This window comes from Mesocricetus auratus, unplaced genomic scaffold (assembly GCF_017639785.1).
Source record: "Mesocricetus auratus isolate SY011 unplaced genomic scaffold, BCM_Maur_2.0 Super-Scaffold_100691, whole genome shotgun sequence".
In the NCBI taxonomy this organism is placed as follows: Eukaryota; Metazoa; Chordata; class Mammalia; order Rodentia; family Cricetidae; genus Mesocricetus; species Mesocricetus auratus.
Genome location: NW_024429267.1, coordinates 5,250,162 through 5,259,008, shown reverse-complemented (window position 1 = coordinate 5,259,008; position 8,847 = coordinate 5,250,162).

Here is an 8,847-nt window from a genome sequence, read left to right as displayed (position 1 = left end):
TGGTAGAAGGCGAAAACTGACCCCAGCAATTTGTCCTGTGACTTCCACAGCGACCCCAAAGTTCGAGTATGCCCACAGTCAAGTATATACACAAAACAAGTAAATGTAATAGCAAACAGCCTCCCACCACCTCTCCCTACTCGAGACTTTACTAGGAAAACAAAACCGTTTGGCCCCCTGATCACATTGAAATATAAACTCTCTCTATCAAGATATGTCTTTCCTTGCTCTCCCTCTCCGCCCCCCCCCACCGCCCTGCTCCCTCATGATCTCATCCCCCATCCCTTCCACTTTACCATACCCTCTCGACCCCAGTTTACCCACGAAATCTCATCTAATTTCCCTTCCCAGGGCGATCCATGTGTCCCTCTTAGAGTCCTCCTTGTTATCTAGTTTCTCTGAAGCTGTGGATTGTGGTCTGGCTTTACATCTAAGATCCACTTATGAGTGAGTACATACCATGTTTGTCTTTCTGGGACTGGGTTACCTCATTCAGGATGGTTTGTTCTAGTTATACCCATTTGTCTGCAAATTTCATGATGTTGGTTGGTTTTTGTTTTGTTTTGTTTTGTTTGTTTGTTTTACAGCCAAGTAATACTCCATCGTGTAAATGTACCACATTTTCTTTATTCATTCTTCAGTTGAGGCTCATCTAGGTTGTTTCCAGGCTCTGGCTATCACGAATAATGCTGCTATGAACATAGATGAGCAAGTGTCTTTGTGGTATGATTGAGTATCCTTTGTGTATATGACAAGAGTAGCATCACTGGGTCTTGAGGTAGATTGATTCCCAATATCTTGATAGAAAGAACCACTGTGGGGTTAGGGAGAAACCTGGTGTTAGGGAAATTCCCAAGAATCCACCAGGATGGCCCCAGCTAAGATTCCTAGCCATAGCGCAGAGGGTGCCTGAACTGGCCTTCTCCTGTAATCAGATTAATAAATACCCTGACCATCATAATAGAGCCTTCATCCAGTAAATGATGAAACTAGTTGCAGAGATCCACAACCAAGCACCAGGCCCCGCTCCGGGAATCCAGCCAAAGAGAAGGAGGAGGGAATATGAGCAAGGGAGATCAAGATGGTGATGGATAATCTACAGAGACAGCTGAACCAAGCTTGTGGATGCTCATGAGCTCTGGACCAATAGTGACGGAGACTCCATGGGCTGAACTGGGCTAGGCCCTCTGCATATGGTAGACAGTTGTGAAGTTCGGGTTATCTGAGGGGCCCCTGGCGGTAGGACCAAGGTCTATCCCTGGTGCCTGAGCTAGGTTGTTGGAGCCCATTCCCTATGAGGGGACACCATGCTCAGCCTTAATGGGGGGGGGGGCTTGGTCCTGCCTCAACTTATGGGCCAGTCTTTGTCAACTCCCCATGGGAGCCCTTATGTGTTGGGAGGAGGGGATGGGTGGTAGGCTTGGGGGGAGGTAAGAGGGAAAGGAGGAGGGGTGGGAGGAAGAATTTTGGTTGGAATGTAAAATGAAATAAGAAAAAGAAATAAAAGCACAGCCTTTACTGAATTATTAACCACCCCCAAAAAACCCCACACATGCCGTGTATAGCAGTAGAGGCAAGAAGATCTCTGTGAATTTCAGGCCAGTCTGGGCTAAATGTCCAGTTACAGGACAACCTGCACTACAAAGAGAGACCTTGTCTCAAAATAAATAAATAATAATTAAACAAATAAAAACCGCCACAAACAGCACTGAGGAAAAGGCTCAGTGGGTAGGGTAAGAACACTTGAGCCTCAAGCATAAGACCTGAGTTCAAATGCCCAGTACAACATTAAAAGCAGAGTGTGGCCAGGTGTGGTGGTCCACGCCTTTAATCCCAGCACTCAGGAGGCAGAGGCAGGCGGATCTCTGTGAGTTTGAGACCAGCCTGGACTACAGAGTGAGTTCCAGGACAGCCTCCAAAACAATACAGAGAAATCCTGTCTCGAAAAACAAAATACAATAAAATAAAAGCAGAGTGTGGCCATGCCTGTGGGTAGGCAGGGGGATTCTGGGGCTTGCTGGCTGCAGGACTAGCTCCAGGTTCAGTGAAACGCTATCTTAGTGGACTAGGATGGAAAGTGAGAGACCTGGTCACTTCCTCCTCTGGCCTCTACTTCCATGAGTCCAAAAGCTCACACACCAAAATGGAGGGCAAGGAGGAGCTGGCGAGACGGCTTAGAGGGTAAAGGCACTTGCTACCAAGCCTGATGACCTGAGTATAACCCTTCTACCCACACCGTGGAAAGAGAGATACTCAACGTTTAAAACAGCCGGGCGTTGGTGGCGCATGCCTTTAATCCCAGCACTCACTCGGGAGGCAGAGGCAGGCAGATCTCTGTGAGTTCAAGGCCAGCCTGGTCTACAGAGCGAGTTCCAGGACAGCTTCCAAAACAATACAGAGAAACCCTGTCTCGAAAAACCAAAAAAAAAAAAAAATTAAAACAAAACAAGACACCTTAACCAAACATATTAAATAAATAACATAGACAAACATACACATTTACTCACTCTGCTCTCTCTGAGAAATAAACTCCTTCCCTGGCCATTCAGGTGAGGCTGGGTTCTGTGCTCATCAAACTTTGGGAGGGAAGGCAGACAGGACTACTTCCGCAGACCCCACAGAGCTTCTCAGGCCAGGCAATGGGTGCATGCTTCCCCCCCAGGAGTCCTCCAGGTAACAGTAACAGTTGTTGTAAGGCCTGGCTGATGTCTGAAAGCCTTATGGCCTTAAATAAAATTCCTTATGCCCCCCCCCAAAGTCCTGAACCTAGCACCAAGAACGCTAAGATAACTACTGCACATCTGGAGTGCAATGGATGAGCCTCACCCTGGAAACCCTTCTGACCATCTCTCCTGCCAGGTAAGTATAAGTGTAATTTTTAAAATGTTAATGAAGGCCCAGAGAGATGGCTCAGCAATTCAAAGAGCTTCCTGCTCTCCCAGAGGACCTGGATTCAGTTCCCAGCTGCTTACAACAGCAGGTTATCCCATTTCCATGGGATCCAACACTTTTGCCCTCCATGGGCTCTGCACTCACATGTGGAGCATACATGCTAATTATGTGGAGACACAAAGTTAAAAATAAAGGAGCTGGAGAGATGGCTCAGTGGTTAAGAGCATTGGCTGTACACCCAGAGGACCCAGGTTCAATTCCCAGCACCCACAGGGCAGCTCACAGCTGTCTGTAACTGTAATCCCAGATGACCCAATGCTGTCCTCTGTCTCATCGGGCGCTGGGCATGCACGAGGCATGCAAACACACACTCAGGCAAAGCACCCATGCACATAAACAATTTTTTGCTTTGTTTCTTTGAGACAGGATTTCTCTGTATTGTTTTGGAGGTTGCCCTGGAACTCGCTCTGTAGACCTCAAACTCACAGAGATCCTCCTGCCTCTGTCTCTCAAGTGCTGGGATTAAAGGCATGCGCCACCAACACCGGGCTAAGGTTTTTCTTTCGTTTGTTTGCTTGGTTGGTTGGTTGGTTTTTCGAGACAGGGTTTCTCTGTATTGTTTTGGAGGTTGTCCTGGAACCACATAAACAATTTTTTAAAAATCTTTACAGTTCTTGTAAAAGATTTAAAAAAAAATACTACTGGGCAGTGATAGTGGTGGAGTGATGGGAGAGTCTTGTGTATATGTCAATAAAGCACTGTTGGCCAATAGGGAAACAAGATAGGTGGAGCTAGGCGTCTAGGAGGATTCTGGGAAATGTAGTGAAGGGAGGCGTTGCCATGTGATTCCCGGGAAGAAGGACGTAAGTCTGTGTTCTCGGAAAGATTAGTCCTTATAAAAATATATATTGGTGATTATGGGTCAATAATTAAGTCAGAGCTAGCCAGTGAGAAACAATAACAAATGGCCAACAGCCTATAATTAATATAGTGTCCTGTGTGTTATTTGGGGGTTCAGACAGCTCAGCAGGGCCCCAAGCAGCTGGCAAGAAGGCTGCACATTACAGTGGTGCACACCTTTAATCCCAGAATTTGGGAGTCAGAGGCAGAAGGATCTCTGAGTTTAAGGCCAATGTGATCTACAGATGGAGTTCCAGAACAGCCAGGACTACACAAAGAAACCCTGTCTGGAAAAACAAAACAAAACCAAGAAATAAGTAAATTAATTAATTAAATAAACAAAAAGTACCAATGAAACAGAGAGAAAAAAAGCAAATATATGCTTACAGTTCTGCTATGTTCATCTTTATGTTTCCGGTTCTAATTTTTATGAACTTGAGTTACCACCTGGAGACATTTCTGAGACCGAGCACAGAATTGCTCTATACCATGCCTTTGTGCTCAGGCTGACAACTGCATTTCTATACCTCAGAGCTCAACACTGTTTTGTTTATTAGTGCTGGGAATTGAACGCAGGAGCTCCTGCCATGTGAAGTCTACCTCTAAGAAACATCCCAGCTCTCCTAGGATTTCTTGGACAGGGTATTTCAGCGGTTGGTGGTTTGGAAAGGTTTACTGATCTGCAGTCTCGACTGCTCCATTCTTTCTGCTGAAAAGTCAGCAGTAAATTTCATTTGGGTTGCCTTGTGACAAGTTTGGTTTTCTCATCTTGCTTTCAAGATGGTGCTGGAGAGATGGCTCAGGTGGTTACAAGCATTGGCTGCCCTTACAGAGGATCCAGGTTCGGTTTCTAACAATTGGTTGCTCACGACTACCCATAACTTCAGTTCCAGAGGATCTGACGCCCTCTTCTGGCCTTCAAGGGCTCCTGCACACATGTGATATGTGATGTACATAAACTCTGTCGCTCTCTCTCTCTCTCTCTCTCACACACACACACACACACACACACTAATGATAGTAACAATAAAGAAAGAAATCTTTAAATATATTCCTTTGCAGGGTATGGTATGTACACCTTTAATTCCAACACTTGGGAGCCAGAGGTAGGTCTATTTCCATGAATTTGAGACCAGCCTAATCTACAGAGAAAATTCCAGTACAGTCAGGGCTACAAAGAGAAACCCTTTCTCAAAAAACCAAAAATTAGGGCTAGAGAGCTGGCTCAGCAGTTAAGAGCACTGGGAGGTTCAATTCCCAGCACCCACGTGGCAGCTCACAACTGTAACTCCAATTCCAATGAATCTGGCACCTTCACACTGGCATACATGGGAGCAAAACACCAACACACATAAAAGTAAATACATCTTTTTTAAAAAGAAAGTTGCTGTTTTGTTGTTGTTGTTTTGTTTTTTTTTTTTTTTTAAGAAAAACTAGGAGAAAAAGGCCAGCCAAAGAAACACACTCTGAGCAGAGCCAAAGAAACACACTTTGGCCTGGCAACCAGAACCAAAGAAATGCATCCTGACCCTGAAACCATTACCAAAGAATCATGCTTTGGCCCTGGAATCAGAGCCAGTGAAAGAAATACACCCTGGCCCTAAAACTAGAGACAAAAGGCTAAAAAGGACCAGTGAAAGAAACACACTTTGGCCCTGGAATCAGAGCCAGTGAAAGAAATACACCCTGGCCCTAAAACTAGAGACAAAAGGCTAAAAAGGACCAGTGAAAGAAACACACTTTGGCCCTGAAACCAGAGGCAAATTTGAGCCTAAACCTGTGCAGAAAACTAACCCCTCCCTGAGCAGATCTAGCCATCCTAAACTCAGGGATTGAAATCTGATCACTCCCCACCCTGGAAAAACTCCGCCCCCTAAGAATCCCTATATAAACCCTGTGTCTGTTCAGCTTGCGGCTGTTCCTCCTGGATTCTTCCCTCCCAATAAATCTCTTTGTTTGTTTGTTTTGAGACAAGGTTTCTTTTTGGCTTTGGAGGCTGTCCTGGAACTTGCTCTTGTAGACCAGGCTGGCCTCGAACTCACAGAGATACCCCTGCCTCTGCCTCCTGAGTGCTGGGATTAAAGGTGTTCGCCACCACCATAAATCTCTTGAATGAGGTTTGAGTGAGACTTTCTTTCCCTGGTGGAGCAGAGCAGAGCAGAGGGTTATAACACTCTTCGCTGGGGAAATCTTCCCTGGCAAAGCAAAGCAGGCTCTCCCACGTGTAACAACTTCCCCCCAGGAAACCCTCTCCTGCAGGACAGAGCTGATACACTAGGGAAGCCTTTCCCTGAAGCCGGGATGTAAACTGCTATGCTTACTGTGACCTGTGGTATTCCTTGGCTCCCGAGTGCCGGAATATCTTTCCTTCCGAGCTGTAACACGCAGTATTCTTTGGCTCCCGAGTGCCATAATCCATCCCTGTTCATCCCATCCAATCTGTCAAAATGCTTACAAAAACCAAAAAGATAAAATTAAAAATATATTACCTCCTGGTCTTTGGTCGTCAGTATTTTTGCCATGATGTGTGTTTATAGATTTCTCTGCATTTATTCTACTTGGAGTTCATTGGGCTTCCTGGAAGTCTAGTGGATTTTTTGTTTTGTTCTGTTTTGAACTGACCTGAAACTCACCTTGTACCAGGCTGGCCTCGAACTCACAAAGATCCGCCTGCCTCTGCCTCCCGAGTGCTGGGATTAAAGGCATGCACCACTACTGCCCTGCAACAAGTTTATTAAATTTTTCAGTTTTTTTTTTGGTCTAACCTCTGTAACCCAGGCAGGCCTGTAACTATGTGACCCATAGTTCTCTCTTTCGTGATGCACCATTTGATGTGACACTGTCCTTTGACAGTCCTTTCCTTCTTTAATCACAGTTCTTTTGGCTCCTTACTTACAATAGTGACTTTGAAGGCTGTGTCAGTGGAATCTGACCTCTGCTCACTTGCGTAGGCAGTGCCTGCCGCCTGCCTTTGTTTGCTTTTCACTGTATGAGTCATGTTTTCCTGCCTTGCAATTTCTGTTGTTTGGAGAAAGGGCGTTTTAGAAAATATACTGCTGCTTGTTCTTCTATTTCTGGGGCCTGTGATTATTGTATGCTTGTTTATTTACTCAGTGATGTCAGTGGAGGAAATCAAACCTTCCTCATCCCTTCAGTGCCTCTAAAGTTGCCACTCATGCTACACAGCAATGGGTGTGTTCACAGTGTCTGTAGGGTGTATTCACAGTGACTGTAGGGTTCAAAGTGACTGTAGGGCTGTGCTCACAGTGACTGTAGGGTGTGTTCACAGTGACTGTAGTGTGTGTTCACAGTGACTGTAGTGTGTGTTCACAGTGACTGTAGTGTGTGTTCACAGTGACTGTAGTGTGTGTTCACAGTGACTGTAGGGTGTGTTCACAGTGACTGTAGGGTGTGTTCACAGTCACTGTAGGGTGTGTTCACAGTGACTGTAGGGCTGTGCTCACAGTGACTGTAGGGTGTTTTCACAGTGAATGTAGTGTGTGTTCACAGTGACTGTAGTGTGTGTTCACAGTGAATGTAGTGTGTGTTCACAGTGACTGTAGCGTTCACAGTGACTGTAGTGTGTGTTCACAGTGACTGTAGAGTGTGTTCACAGTGACTGTAGGGTGTGCTCACAGTGACATAGGGTGTGTTCACAGTGACTGCAGAGGCTGTGTTCACAGTGACTGTAGTGTGTGTTCACAGTGACTGTAGGGTGTGTTCACAGTGACTGTAGGGTGTGTTTACAGTGACTGCAGAGGCTGTGCTCACAGTGACTGTAGTGTGTGTTCACAGTGACTGTAGTGTGTGTTCACAGTGACTGTAGTGTGTGTTCACAGTGACTGTAGGGAGTGTGTTCACAGTGACTGTAGGGAGTGTGTTCACAGTGACTGTAGCGTTCACAGTGACTGTAGTGTGTGTTCACAGTGACTGTAGTGTGTGTTCACAGTGACTGTAGGGTGTGCTCACAGTGACATAGGGTGTGTTCACAGTGACTGTAGTGTGTGTTCACAGTGACATAGGGTGTGTTCACAGTGACTGTAGTATGTGTTCACAGTGACTGTAGTGAGTGTTCACAGTGACTGTAGGGTGTGTTCACAGTGACTGTAGGGTGTGTTCACAGTGACTGTAGGGTGTGTTTACAGTGACTGTAGGGTGTTTTCACAGTGAATGTAGTGTGTGTTCACAGTGACTGTAGTGTGTGTTCACAGTGAATGTAGTGTGTGTGTTCACAGTGACTGTAGTGTGTGTGTTCACAGTGACTGTAGGGCTCACAGTGACTGCAGAGGCTGTGTTCACAGTGACTGTAGTGGGTGTGCTCATAGTGAATTTTGGCACAACTGAGGGTTTTTGAAAGATTTTTCTTGGCTGGTTTTGGTTTGTTGTTATTTAAGACAAATTCTCAGTATATATTCACACTATATATCCCTGACTAGGCTGGAATTTTACCATGTAGACCAGGCTAGCCTCAAATTCATAGGGATCCTCCTGCCTCTACTTCCTGAGTACTGGGATTAAAGGCATGAGCCACCATACCTGACCTGTTTTTTTGTTACATCGTCTTGGTTTTTATGAGACAGGGTCTCATTCTTCATAGACTGTCCTGGAACTCTATGTTCAGCCAAGGTTGGTCTCAAAAGTGCAGTAAGAAATCCTCCTGCCTTAACCTCACAAGTCCTGGGGCAGTATTTTTTTGTAGACCTTTCATGTGTCTTTGTCCCTGACTACATCCAGCTGTTAAAATTCACTCAATACTGTAAGATTGCTCAGTTGTTTAGGACTCCTTGGAAGGAATAGTTCCCTGAGTCAGTGTTCATCTGTTGGGACTCCAACTGTTTACTTTCCTGGAAATCTTCCAAGCCTATAGATAAGCCCATAAAGCCAGTGAGATTAATCTCCCAAGTACCCTACACCATAACCTGCAGGACTGCTCCATTTTATTTGGCTATTTATTATTACTATTGTTGATGTTTTATTATCGTTATTATTGGCCTTGCTAGGGATTAAACCCAGAGCCTCTCCCATACTGGGAAGGTGTCATACTATTGAGTCATG